This window comes from Vespa velutina, chromosome 10 (genome assembly GCF_912470025.1).
Source record: "Vespa velutina chromosome 10, iVesVel2.1, whole genome shotgun sequence".
Lineage (NCBI taxonomy): Eukaryota > Metazoa > Arthropoda > Insecta > Hymenoptera > Vespidae > Vespa > Vespa velutina.
The window spans coordinates 4,485,184-4,500,183 of NC_062197.1; the positions used below are offsets into that span (position 1 = coordinate 4,485,184).

Genomic DNA, 15,000 nt, shown 5'->3' on the forward strand with positions numbered 1-15,000 from the left:
CTCTTTTTCTCTTTCTCTCCCTTTTTCTTCATACTATTCGAATAACTGTGCAAGTCTTATTGAGTACAAAATGTATTCAAGAGCAACGAGTGAATCGTCGAAAGATGGGGAAAGGGGATGGGATAGAATGCGCAGGAGTAAAGAAGAAAAGTAGGAATAAAAAAGACGCAAAAGGTCATTCAGGTGCGAGGCTAATAAAAAGCTACGGGGATGAAGCGGATGTCAAGTGGCCTCGGCTTATGCTACTATCTCTCTCTCTCTCTCCCTTTCTCCCTCTGTCTCTCTCTCTCTTTCTCTCTCTCTCTCTCTCTCTCTCTATCTATCTATCTTTCTCTCTCTTATTCTTTCAATTTATCGATGTATAGAGACGCTCTTTTCGTGGATTACTTCTTCTTGCATATCGCTTAGCGTTTCCAAGAAGAAAATTTTTAACGCGTGCAAAAAAAAAAACGAATCGATTTTAATGTCTGAAATTTTAAATTGGGGATTAATTAATAAAATGAAAATTAATAAAAAACGCGGTAGTTCTTATAATAAGATAGGGAGAAAGATTTTTTTGTCCCAAGAGAAATAGATGTAAGACGAATTAAAAATTAGAAATTACTACGAGAAGCGTGATGATCATGGCACACGATTTGTAAATAAATAAAAAAGAAAAAAAAAAAAAAAAAAAAAAAAGAAAAAAAAAAACAGAAACAAAAAACAAACAAAATAGAAAAAAGGGAATGCGAAAGAGAGAGAGAGAGAGAGAGAGAGAGAGAGAGGTGGGGGGAAATGAAAGCGTCGAATCGAGCGACTCGGAAGAGAGTAGAGAAGAAATTCTCATCGTCCCGGAAAAGTGCGCATTGTGTGTACGTACGTACGACGACAACGACAACGACAACGACAACAACAACGACAACGACGACAACGACGACGACGACGACGACGACGACAACGACGACGACGGCTCCTCTCGTCGTCGACTTAGAAAGGACGAAATTCAGAATTTTCACCGACGGTTTCCGCCACAAAGGGAGCCGCGAACTGGAGCGAGGCAACTTGCCGAAGTCTACACAGTGCTAAAAGGGATATACCGATGTATTTTCTCGTGTATAACATACTCCTCATATAGGATAATATGCATGAACGTTTCATGCGTGCGTACTTCGAATCCGGATAAATGTGAATGTAATGGCGATACACGAATGATGGTTATATTAGAAAATCGTTCAATCGATAAAAGATACAAATGCATTTAGATCTTCCTTTCAACTTTTCATATCTATAGATACATTTATACATATATACATACATACATACATACATACATACATATGTGTGTATATGTGTCTGTTTGCGTCGATTTGTATACGCATAAAATAATATCGATTAATATTAAAGAATAGATAATGTATTTGGATGATTACATTCTACGCCAATGTCGAATCGATTTCAACGATCCACCTGGTCACGGTGTTAGTCTCGAGTGTTCGCCAATTTACTGAAATAACACTAATTTATAGCGCTACCCGTGGTCCCAGAGGCGGGATACCTCTTCCGAGAAAGCACGAAACTTATCTGCTGGACATTGGACCTGTAGTCCGAGAGAGAGAGAGAGAGAGAGAGAGAGAGAGAGAGAGAGAGAGAGGGAAGGTAGAAGCGAAGTAAAGGGTAAGGGAGTCCAATACCTTTCTCCAATATAATATATGTATTAAAATACGGGACGTACTCAAATGTCTCCTTTCCACGCACGTAAATTCAATTCTCACGATGATACGAATAGCGAGTGCGAGCTATTCGTTACGCATAAATTATTCTTATCGCGTTTCGCGCGTATAATTTCTCGCTAGTATAGAAGGATACGTCGCCCACAGGTGCTATCGTAAGAGCTCGTTAGCGACTCGTTTCGATGCACTTACGTACGTATGTATGAATGTATGTATGCATATATGTATGTGCGTGCGTGCGTGCGCATGTATGTATGCATATATGTACGTACATATATATGTGCATGTATTTACGTATGTATATAACGTTAAGGTAAATAAAAGTACTCGGTTTATAATCCGTTACATTTTTTTTTTTGTCAGACGTTACTTCAAAGAGCTCGTGCAGGTGTGATAAGAATTTATGTAGAAATATCTATGTACGATTAATGTAAGCACGAAACGTTACTCTGAATGAAATAATATCACGGATCTTTTAGACGGAAGAATTATTTTCTAATTTTTATAATATGATAACGTAACTATTTTGATCGGAGCTCCGTGACCACCCTCGTTTACGTAAATCGTGTGTGTATGCGTGAGAGAGAGAGAGAGAGAGAGAGAGAGAGAGAGAGAGAGATAGAGGGAGAGAGAGAGAGAGAGTACCTACGCGAGGGTGAAGGTGCTTTAATTTAGTGTCCGAGTGCATGCGGTCTTGGTATAAATATTTTTATTTATTCCGTGTAACACGTTCGAGCGGCGGCGGCAATGGTGTCCGCGGAAATAAGCTGGTAATTTACGTCCAAGCGCGCGCGCGCGCGCACAAGCGAGCGAGCGAGCAAGCAAGCTGTAGAGTAGTATACCCTTGGTGGGAATTTTTGGTCGATTTATGACTTTCCACCGGTGAGACCACGAAAGCGGGGAGTTAAAGGACACATTGTATGTTCCAACTCTCTTTCTCTCCCTTTCTTTCTCTCTTTCTCTTTCTTTCTCTTCATTCTCTCTTATTCTCTTACTCTCTTTTTTTTTCCATCTTTCTTTCTCTCTATGCATATACCTACATACCTATGTGCGTTTAACCCACCTCTCGATTTCTCGAGTTTTCGTGTGCCTCGATAAAGATGAGGATTAGTTCGCTTCTCGCTCTCCCCCCTCCCTCCCACGCCCCTCGCCCCTCTCTTTCTTTCTTCTTTTTTTTTTTCTTTTTTTTTTTCTTTTTTTTATCTGCCACCCTCGCGCATACGTCGTTCATGACCTTTCGCCACGTTCGAATCGTTCTTGCTTTTTTTTTTCTTTTTTTCTTTTTTCTCTTTTTTGTTCCTTTCTTTTTTTTTTCTTTTCTTTCTTTTTTTTTTTTTGTTTTCATCCACTCGACACACAACAGCAAGAAAATTCTGTGATTTCTTTCCTTTTCATTTTTGTACAATTCTCAACGTGACATATATTTCGTGAATGGCGTTAAATATATTATATCCGTATTTATAAAAAGAAAAAAAAAAAAAGAATTTCGTTCGAACGATTATAAATCTTGTGCGATGCATTTCTTTTTCTTTTTTTTTTTTTTTCTCTTTTTTTTTCATTTCTTTCACGAAGAGAATAGGATGGATGGTTGGTTGTATGCAATTCTCTTGATCACACCCTCTCTCATCGAATTGTATTCTAGTTTATTATTTTATCACTATCTATGGATGGGCCTTGCTTAGTCGGTTCGTCGGTTTTGTTTCGAAACACGGGCGGGACGTAAGTAGGCGGTAGATTTCTCATTATATACGAGCGCGTATCGGACGGGATCAGTGAACGAAGTTGGCGTTCTTGGGGCACACCCCAATCTGCGCCATCCAGATAACGCGACCGCATGCGGATCGTTACTTTATTCGATCCTTGTTCCCTTCCCGCGCGATTTAAAAGCGTCGTGCTACGAACGACGATGACAATGAGAGAGAAAGAGGGGTGAGAAGAGAGAGAAAGAGAGAAAGAAAGAGAGAGACGTTTCGCATACCTTTTCTCCCTCTCCACACATAGATCGTTTCTACGCAAACGACAAAGACGCAACCCCTTTATCTCTTCCCTTTGTCTCTCGTCTTTGAAACGATTATTAACCGCTTCAACGATTTCGAGATTTTCATTTATATGAGTCTCATATCGTATACGATCAAACATCAAAGATCATTTATAACGTGTTAATTTTGAGAAAAAATTATTTTCGAACGTTAAACATTCTTACAGATTTTCTATTTCATTGTAAGTTATAGTATATCATTCATCGTATTCGTTTGGTTCTATTTAAAATCATGATAACTCGACCGTGATATTTCTCTTACGAAATATCGTACATACATACGTTTCTTTGTTCTCCTTTTTTTTTTCTTCTTTTTCTCTTTTTTTTTTTTTTTTTTTTTTTTTAATGTACGAGACACTTCATGAAAATGTTAAATGTAACGTTTCAACGTAAACATTTCTGTTTCTAATCAGCGCGATTAGACTGGAAGAGGTAGAGGATTAAAAAAAAAAAAAAAGAAAAGAAATGAAAAGAGAGAGAGAGAGAGAGAGAGAGAGAGAGAGACACAGAAAGTGATTTTTTGATTTGCGACACGAATCAAAGAGGGAGAGAACACTCGTTCTCAGATTGCTCTCGGCAGAGAGTAGAAAAGGTTCGATCAGCGGAAAAAGGGTACGGTTCTCGAGTTCTTGATCCATCTAAGCGTTCCACAGCGTCGAAGAAGAAGAGAAGAAGAAGAAGAAGAAGAAGAAGGAGGAGGAGGAGGAGGAGGAGAAAAAGGAGAAGGAGAAAAAAGAGAAGGAGGTGAAAGAAGAAAAGATGGAGAAAGAGCGCGTAGGACATTCTTCTCTCGGATAGAAGTTCCTACGATTCGACGGTCTCCGCGTGCCGCTCATCCCCTCTTCACCCCCTCGCCCTCCTCCTCTTCCTCCTCCCCCCCCGCCGACAAAACTCCCTCGAGTTTCATCCGTAGTTTTGCATTATCCCCATTACTGCTGATTCACACGTCCTCCTTTGTGGCCTTTGTACCGCGCGACAATGGCCGACGGAGCTCTCCTCTCTCTCTCTCTCTCTCTTTCCTCCTTTCCTTCTCTTCCCCTATCCTCCTCCATCTCCTCTATCCGTCCTCATCCTTATCCCCCAACCTCCTCATTTTTTGCATGCTCGCGAAAGTAGGAATAGCCAGTAAGAGCGAGAGAGTGGTCGAATGACAAACGACAACGCGAGGATACCCCATCGACCCGATATTATAATATGCGTTCGCTTCAACTTTGCGCCGAGAATCCCTTCGATCCCTCCCTCTCTTCCCCCCTATTCCTCTTCCTCCTCCTCCTTCTCCTCCTCCTCCTCCTCCTCTTCCTCCTCCTTCTCTTTCTCCTTTTTTTGCTTTTAATCTTCTTTTTCTTTTCTTCGACGTTTTCTTCTTCCTCTTCTTCTTCTTCTTCTTCTTCTTCTTCTTCTTCTTTCTCTTTTTCTTTTTATTTTTCCTTTTCTTCTTCTTTTTCTTTTTCTCCTTCGGCCTGGTGGTCCTTCCACCGCGATTCCTTTTTATTCCTTTAACCTACCTCCTCTCCTTCGAATTTCTCCTCTTATTCTCCATTTCTATTTATACAGAGTGTCCGATTTTTATCGATCCAACAAACGTGATACGATTTCGAAGATAATCCTCCGTACGAAGAAGAACGACGTGCTCGAACATACGTTCTTTAACAATTAATTACTTAGCCATACCTACCTACCTACCTACCTACCTACCTACCTACCTACCTACCTAACTAACTAACTAACTAACTACCTACATAACGTACTTACGTACGTCGCACAACAAGGACAGCTAAGAGAAGAACGTTCCATTTATTCGTATGACGCGACAGTTTTGTTCATGGGGCCCTCGTACAATTTCGTCCCTTATATATCCCTTTTTTTTATTTTCGATCGATCGTTGAATCCCTCCGTAGCTTCGAAATTTACGTTTATGACGACGAGCGACTAATTAAACTCGTCGAATTCTTACCTCGCGACAAGAGAGTGAGAGAGAGAGAGAGAGAGAGAGAGATATATATAGTAAGAAAGAAAGAATAAGAGAGAATGAAAAGAGAGAAAACGTGCAAAGAAGTTCTGATCTTTTTTTTCTCTCTGTTCCTCTCTCTCTCTCTCTTTCTTTCTCTCTTTCTCTTTGAACTCGAACCGTCCGTTTTGAAATTCCGTTTTGTCCGCGGGGAAGGGCGAGAAAGAATAAAAGGTGGGCCGAATAACACCAGTGGCCTGTGGTAGACACCCACTGAGAGTTATTAAACGATCTACAATGCTTGTTGCCGCGTCACCCATCTACCGGGGATCCGTGCGCGCTCGGCACCTTCAGAAGCCCGTAATCAAATTCATGGGGCGATAATTCGTATTCGAAGTGGATGTAACGACGAAAGAGAAACGCGATCCTCATCCTCCTTCCCTTCTGTCTCTGTCTCTCGCTCTCTGTCTCTCTCTCTCTCTGTCTGTCTCTCTTTATCTTTCTCTCTCAGATATATGTATACTAACACATACATATATATATATAGGAACGTACAAGCTCGTAACACCGATTCCATCCTCCCAGGAGGACCTTTTGTTCCTCACAGTGAATACACGAGCATGTTACACGTCGCCTGGGTGCCCAATACTGGGTTCCCCCGTTAAGAAACAATATTTTTCCTTGGCGTTTAGGATTAAGGTAAATCGGGGTCATAGCCGATCGATATACCTATGTATAATAGTTCTAACGAAATTTGTCCGTCTACAATTCTCATGCTCAAGTTTTTTCAATAATCTTTCCCTATTGCCAATAATTTGGATTTTCTTTGGAATCGTTAATGCGATAATGTGACGTTGAAAATGAAAGAAAATGGAAAAAGAAAACGTGAATGAGAAAATTATATCAGGGATAAAATTGAAAACGAAGGTATAAGTGGAAAGAGAGAGAGAGAGAGAGAGAGAGAGAGAGAGAGAAAGAGAGAGAGAGAGAGAATAAAAGAAGGCACGTTCGACATATGTTGTACGTATTCTTTTCGGTAGCTCTAACATTCGCGTTAAAAATAAAGGAAAGAAAAAAGAGAGAGTGAGAGAGAGAGAGAGAGCGAGACCGAGAGAGGGAGTCGCGAACCTACATCTATCTTCTCTCTCTTTCTCCCTTTTCTTTCTTAAACGCGAAGCACGAGTCGCGTAATACTCGCGCGTATCGTTTGTAGTTGGCGGCCACCTGGGAGTCGGCCGCGGCTTCGATCGAAGATCGAACAATCATAGCGCAAAGTCACGATTGCTTCGAGAAAGGTGAAGGGAGACTGGAAAAACGAGAGACCTATAGAGAGAGAGAGAGAGAGAGAGAGAGAGAGAGAGAGAGAGAAAGAGAAAGAGAGAGGGAGTGAGAGAGAAAGAGAAATGGCCGCTGTCATTAACGCACGGCTCCGCCACTTCGCGCCAAATAAGCGGAACTCCAACTCGAAGGATATAATCGAAAGAACTTCTTTCTTTCTCTCTCTCTCTCTCTCTCTCTCTGTTGCTTTCTTTCTTTCTTTCTTTCTATCTATCTTAATGGCCCTTGAATTTTGGAGCCAATGAAACTACAAAATTGTGCTCGCCACACCGTGCTCGCAAGACCACCCGTTAAGGATCGATGTTGCTACGTCTTTCGTACCTTTCGATATTCTTTCTCCTAATCGATCTTTTTCACATAACATGCTTCGTAATAATATTATATTATATTATATTAATAGAAAACATATTATGAATCAAGATTTATATTTACAATGTAGATACTTACTTATATATTACTTTGTTTCTTTTTTTTTTCTTTTTTAAACAATTTATAAGATAAAGTGAATATGATCGTTGAATGAAATGTATTTTTTATCTGTGTGTACGTATATATGTATATATATATATATGTGTGTGTATGTCTGTACGTGCGCACGCGTGTATGTGTGTGTGTGTGTGTAATAAAAAAAATACTAATAAAAAAATTATAAATACATATTGATTTTCTCTATTAAATCCTAGTTATATGATATAAATATGTAATGTTGTTAAAAACGTCATGTAAAAAAAGTCGTTGTTCCTTTAACCCTTCGAAAAGGGTAAAAGTCTAATAGAATGAAAAGTGTAAAGAAAGATAGTGAAAGAGGAAAAGGGAGATGTATAATAACATTCGTCCCTTTTTCCTCCTCTTCTTACATTCTTCTTCGATAAGCATCGACGACTGGTATTGGATGAATGACATAAAAACGAAAGAAAAAGAAAAAAAAAAAAAAAGAAAAAGAAAAGAAAAGAGAAAGCTTCTTCAATCGATCGCGGCCAAGGGTAAGCCAGAATGTGTCACCGATCGGAACGGAATCATCGATGAAGTTTCTCTTTGCGGCTAACGAGGGTGAAAGGGTCTCTGAAACGGTTTTCGAAAGGGTCCCCCCCTTCAAAAAAAAAAAAAAAAAAAAAAGAAGAAAGAGAACAAAAAAAAAGAAAAGGAAAAGAAAAAAAAGGACAGGTATCTTAGAACTACAACGGGCATAAATACTTATAACATTTAACACCGTAAATATTAATCTGTATATGATTTTCTATTTTTTTTTTCTTTCTTTTTTTTTTTTTTTTTCTTTGCGTCGTAATAATAAATTTTCAACGTCAGGTTTACAAAAGCAATGTAACAGATTAACGCGAATATGAAAAATTTCGATCGGTCATTTTGCGTGTAATACTCGAGTAGGTACTAATAAAAAAGAAAAAAGAAAAAAAAAAAGGAAAAAACAAAACAAAAAATAAAAATGAAAATAAAGAAAGTAAAATAAACAAAGAAAAAAGAAAACAAAGAAAAAGGAAGAGGAAAAAATAGGAAAAGAAAATAAGGGGGGGGGGGAGAATTGGTAGGGATAAAAATGAAAGAACGTTCGTTCGGCGTTACGATACAATGAACCAATTAACACATAGGAATAGAACGCGTGAGTACTTTGAAGGTAAGTCGGTGCTTCGATGTTATGACCTCGGTGGGACCTCGTAGTAGTTGAAGGGTTGATGAAGAAGGACACGAAGAGGGAGGGATATGCAAGCAAATGGTCGCGAACAAGTTGACACCTTTTGCTAGGTGAAATACCTTGCGCTTATATTTCTCTCTCTCTCTCTCTCTCTCTCTTTTGCTAGCTGTATAAACAATTCTCAACACGGCAAAGTGCCGTCAGAATGTTCAAAGAGAAAATGTGCGCGTGAGTTTTCCCTTAATTCGCGTGCGCACACGTTCGACGTGCCGGCAATAGACGAGTCTCCAAGCCGCGTTATTAGCTGTTAACTGGAAGTTCCACTGAAATGCTGTGAAAAGGGTGAGAGAGCGAAAGAGAAAGAGAGAGAGAGAGGGAGAGAGGGAGAGGGAGAAAGGGAGTGCGAGTCTTCAAGAACAATAACAATTTCTCCGCTTTTCCTCTTTCCTCATCATCGTCCTACCTATTATCATACATTTCAATTGATTAAAGGATCGATCCTAACATCACTGATCGACCACAAAATGGAAAAGGACTTATTGATCGAGATCTCGATTGTATTTCGAAATAAGAGAATTCAATTCTCTAATTTCTGAGATTCGCGAACGTCGAAGAGAATTCGATCTTACGCGACGAGTAGTCGCGAAGTTTCATGAATTCTGCAGATATATATATATATATATATATATATATATATATATATATATATATATATATGTATATTCTAATGATATAAGTAAACCTAGACGTATTTTCCAAATTTGTTTATTTACTTCTTAATCGTTTTCTTTCGTCCTTTCTTTTTTTGTCTTTTTCTTTTTCTTTTTTTACATCTTTCTCCTCGCTTTCACTTTCTCTTAATTTTATTCAATCTACGCTGTGTTTTTCTCGTGGCGGACGATTAAACTGAAAATGTCGAAATGTGGAACATTGCTGGCAAGAGAATAACTAGAGAATAAGATAAGAATAAGAGAGAGAGAGAGAGAGAGAGAGAGAGAGAGAGAGAGAGAGAGAGAGAGAGAGGGAGAGGTAAAGGTAGAGAGAAGCTGTTCGAGACGAGTCCTTTGGTCTCTTGGAATGCTGTTGTACAATCCAGCAGGTTCTTTACAAACACTGATTCGAATTTATATAGTCATATACGTAGATATCTGTATTAACACAAATACTAACATCGAAAGAAACTTTATTAACGAGACACTCTCACCAACGTTCTTCAATCTTCCTCTTATATTTATTATCCTTAATTGTACAGAATATTGTATTAATGTTTACAAACGAATTGAATTTAATAATTGATACATAATTAAAAGCGTTGTTTCATTTTTATTTGGATTTTTCTTTCTTTTTCTCTTTTAATATCTGCAAAAAAAAAAAAAAAAAAAAAAAAAAAAAAAAAAAAAAAGAAAGAGAAAAAAGAAAAAGAAAAAAAGTTCTTCGGAACGTCCGATCATTTTTATTTTTATTTATCCATTCTCAAAAATATTTGCTCAAGTAGCACGTGTCAGAAGCAAACTTAAGCAGGTGTTTAAGTACTCAGTTACTTATTTGCCTTGAGTGATCACGTGCGCGTTAGCTCGAGCATTATTTACTGACGATAATTAAATAATAAAACAGAACGTGCTGACTCGTGAAAACAAAAACGATGTAGAATTCTAAGTATTCCTGTTTCTCGATTGTAATAATTCAGGAAGAGCGCGACATAAGGGGTGGAGTTTGCCTTCAACGACCCTCCTCCTTTCCTCCACCTCCCTTTCTCTCTCTCCATCGTTCTCTCACCCCATCGAATGTTTGCGCAACAAACCAACGGTGGGTGTTCCAGCGAGTGAGCAAGCAAGGATCGACTAGCATAAACAAGAAGAGACGCCGATCATCATTCTAGTTGATTCCATTCCGAGTACTTACTTACCTGCCACTACTCAGAATAATTACTTCGCAAATAAGCATGACCTCGGCCAAGATTAGACAATTAGATAATAATTCTTCGAGAATTTTATTCTAGTTTCTGTTCGTTTTTCTTGTTATTTCTTTTTTTTTTTTTTCAATAGCTCAAAAAAAAAAAAACAAAAAAAGAAAAAAGAAAAGAAAAAGAAATAAATTAAACGAACGTCAATCTAGACCCTAGTTTTTTTTTTTTTTTTTTTTTTTTTTTTTTTTCTTCATTTTTCCATTAAACTCTTTGCTGCGTTCGCCGAGATTATTTATTTATCAATATAATAAATACACGTATGGATATTTAACGTTATAATTACTCGTGAAATTTCGTAAGATAGTGATTTTTTTTTCTTTATTTCCATGAATCGATACTTAATGTAAAATATTGTGTTTGCAAAAAAAGAAAATATATATATATAAAGAAGAAGAAAATAAAGGGAAAATTAAATCGTGGATTGAAGGGTTAATTACATAATTTTCCTTCCGTCATGGAGAGGATGGTAGGATGCGGTAGAGGGGGCGGGCGGGGGGGGGGGGAAGTGGGAGAGGGGAAGGAGTATAAGGAGGTTTGAGGGGAGGTCCGAGAATAATTGGAACCGCGACGATCTTTTCTTCGTGGTACTTGAGCTTTACATGCACCGATTTATTGTAGGCGCGATTCGATTTCTCCGGATGCAATTTTGCCACTCGAGTTAAAGCGCCCACAAGCGTGCATATACGTTTGAAAGATCCTTCGAACGAACTTGCCTGTAGAAGAGCAAAGCATTAAGGGAGGGAGAAAGAAAGAAAAGGAAGGAATGATCGAGTAAGCACGAAGCGAGTCACGGCGAGCCGATGTTGTTTCGAGAGGCGAGGGCTATAAAACGGGACGACGAATCGTTCTACGTTGGGAAAACAATGATCGACGATTAATTATCCAAGGTACTCCTTCACCCTCTCTCTCTCTCTCTCTCTCTCTCTCTCTCTCTCTCTCTCTCTCTTTCCCGTCTGACGTATGTATGTATATATGTACCTACATCGTAAGTACGTACTAACATGTGTACCTTCGAGATGAGATCTCGTTCCTCTTTTACATACATACATATACAAGCCACTCGATTCAGCTTAGCAACGCCAATCGAGAAACACATTCGCAAGTGCACGCACGTGGGAGCATTATTAATTATTCCGATCGTATTTCTCGATTTATACCTGATCGAGTTCGGTATTAAAGAGCGTAACCACGTTCGAACTTACGTAACTTACGTAAGCGAGTAAGTAATTAAGTAAGTAAGTACCTATGTTAGTACATAGCTACTTGGGGGAATAATTAATTATCACTAAAAAAAAAAAAAAAAAAAAAAAGCAAAAGAAAGAAAAGAAAGAAAAGAAAAAAAAAATAAATAAATAAATAAATAAAAGAAATTCGAAATCAGAAAATTATAAAATGTATTATGTATATGTATTATCGTATCGAATCATTTATATTGATATGGTATTCATTTTTCATATTACGTGTTAATACGTATGCGATTATAAAAGAGTACGAAGGAACAAGTGATATTAAATGGACACGATTGAAAATTTGAGGATGGTTCTATGATACCTTGAAATCATATATAACTAATTCGATTATCTCAATGCAGATAACAAAGTTATTATACGAATGAATATCGATGAACAATTCATATGTCATTTGTAACGAAGTTGATTTAATTAATCGTTTTTTTTCTTTTATAACGATCTATTTTTCATAGAACGAAGTTATCTAAAAAAAAAAAGGTTAAAGAAAAAATACATGCCTGAGAAATTCTATGCGAAAAAAAGATAGAGAGAGAAAGAAAAAGAAACAGAGAGAGAGAGAGAGAGAGAGAAAGAGAGAGAAAATATGAGAATGAGATTAGTAAAGATGGCAAGAATGAAAATTAGATGGACCCAAAGATCCCTTTCTCTAATCCCATTCTAAACATATTTAAGATCGTAGAAACCGCATGCATTCCAAAGTCAGCGGGTGTACTAATGAAGTCGTGAGATGTTTACAGCTCTAACGGTGACCATGAGAATGAGACGAGGACAGGGATATACCTAAGACTATATGGTATATATATATATATATGCAGAAAGGGATAGAGATAAAGAGATATAGGATAGACAGAGCGGTAGAGGAAAGATGATTTAGATTCCAGCTAAACGATCTGTCTAAGCTCTCAGATATGACGGCTGAGTTCGACTCGAGTTCATCGCGCTGCTCACTCGGTATAATGGATTTAATGAGAAGCTAGCTGAGGGCCTGAAGGGTCCATACAGTGGGAGAACAGGAGAGAAAGAGAGAGAGAGAGAGAGAGGAGAGAGAGAGGGAGAAGAGGGAAGGAACGTGGCATCAGTAGAAACGGCCTTCCGACTTTAGGACTTCTCTGAGGTAGCAGTTGGGGTTGTTCCTGAAGCCTCCGGCACCCTTCTCGCCCCTTTCCTGAGACGTGTACTATCTCTCTCTCTCTCTCTCTCTCTCTCTTACTCTCGCAAACTCTCGCACACACTTGCTCACCGCTCGACAGCATAATGGCCCTTCAGAGATCAGAAACAATGGCGTGCCTCTCGAGAGGATAATGACGGTGAAAATTGTCAGTTTGTCGTGCCGAGAGGCGTGCATAAGTCGGTAATCACCGTTCTCGCGAGCGCGTAAGAGAGAGAGAGAGAGAGAAAGAGAAAGAGGAGAGAGAGAGAGAGAGAGAGAGAGAACCGGGTGCCTTATTATCGTACGACTCGAAGGCGCTACCGTGTGCCTTCCTTTATCGGTACGAAAAGGAGACAGACGGACAGGCCTTCCTCCTCCACTTCTTTTTTTTCCTCCTCTCGCTTTCTCTTTCTTTTTCTTTTTCTTTTCTTCTTCATCATCTAACTGCTCGTTAGGTCCTTTCCGTAACGAAAGTCCACCGTCATTGAAGTCTTCTCTCTCTCTCTCTCTCTCTCTGTCTTTCTTTTTCTTTCTCTTTCTCTTTTTCTCGTTCGTTGATCTTCACTCATCCAAATCTTTCTTTTTAATGGTCGCACGAGTTACGTCGCACGTGGAATGATAATAAATAAGTTCCTTCGTAAACGCCAACGCCACGATCAAACTCAATTCTTAAAGAGATAAAATGACGAAGAAGAAGAAGAAGAAGAAAAGGAAGAAGAAATGGAGGAAGGAATAAAGAAAAATGAGTTTATCCTGAACGAAAATCACTGTGCATACAGGTGCTTCCTTTGGATGAATTCGAAGGTGCGAAGAATCGAACCGTTCGAATATCCAAATGTCTCTTTGGCAGCTGTGTTACCCCTCCGTGTCGCAGTTCTTAAGCTTTTTCTTCTCTTCGACAATACGCCAGTCTGCCTCGGAAAATTTCTTTCTTTCTTTTTTTCTTTCTTTTTTTTATTCTTTTCTCTTTTTTTCTTTCTTTCTTTCCTTTCGTACTTTCCTTTTCTCATGCACGATGTTCTCCTGTTCACAAAGTGCGTGTCGGATTTCGATGGGTATTGTGCATCGGACCGAGTCGAGCGCGAGTTATTTTGACGGATAGCACACACCCTTATTCGGTTGTCTTCTAAGACCAGTAGAGTAGGAAGGGATGGGGAGGAGGAAGGGTGATGGTGGTGTTGAGCGGATTAGAGGAAAAGAAGAAGAAGAAGAAAAAGGAAGAGGAGAAAAGGTGTATTTAGAAAAGAAAAGAAATAAAAGAAGCTTCCTCTCTCTCTCTCTCTCTCTCGCGACGAATATTAATCTTGGATTTTCTTATTACATTTTAAAATAATTGAATTCCGTACGAATTCGAAGTGAATTACTTCTTAATCGTCGGTGAAATTGAAACGTTGAGGATATTATTATATAAGTTTTTGAGAAATTTTTTCTTTTTTTTTTTTTTTTTTTTTTCTTTTTTTTTACGAGACAATCAACAATCCACGGGACAAGAGAATTTGACGTACGGGTAAACAAATTTTATTTATTACTTACTCTTGTACGACTGAATGTCCTCCGAATGATCGATGATAGATTTAAAAAAGAAGAAAAAAGAAAACAAGAAAAAGAAAAAGAAAAATGCGTAAAAGGAAATCGTATGATATCAAGTGGTACTTATTAGGTCATCCGTCTAATTGGAAGGATAATACTTAATCTTTATTTTTACTTTCTTACTTACAGTACAATATTTATAGATTATTTCTGCCGCTCGTAATGTAATACTCGAATAATCGGTTTAAAGTTTATGATTTATCGTAACGATACAAATATAAAGGTTACACATCATCGTACAGCGGGAAGGAGTCAAAGGGTCAACACGATTTCGCCTAACTTTCCAAACTTTTTATACGTACGTTCTTATATTCCATCTTTATCAAACTTTTTATCCGTACGTTCTTATATTCCATCTTTATC

At 38.4% G+C, this 15,000-nt stretch overlaps 2 protein-coding genes across 5 annotated transcripts in view; one reads left to right on the plus strand and one right to left on the minus strand.

Annotated features, from left to right (window-relative positions):
* The window catches only part of LOC124952458 (peroxisome biogenesis factor 1), a 97,204-nt gene that overhangs the window by 77,829 nt on the left and 4,375 nt on the right, over positions 1-15,000 (plus strand). The gene's annotated exons all lie outside the window — the stretch shown is intronic.
* Positions 14,469-15,000, minus strand: part of LOC124952461 (transcription factor Sox-19b) — a 59,431-nt gene continuing 58,899 nt past the window's right edge. For all 4 annotated transcript variants that reach the window (XR_007101907.1, XM_047502376.1, XM_047502375.1 and 1 more), the window contains one exon: positions 14,469-15,000. This exon is cut by the window's right edge. The gene's annotated coding sequence lies outside the window, so the exon portion shown is untranslated.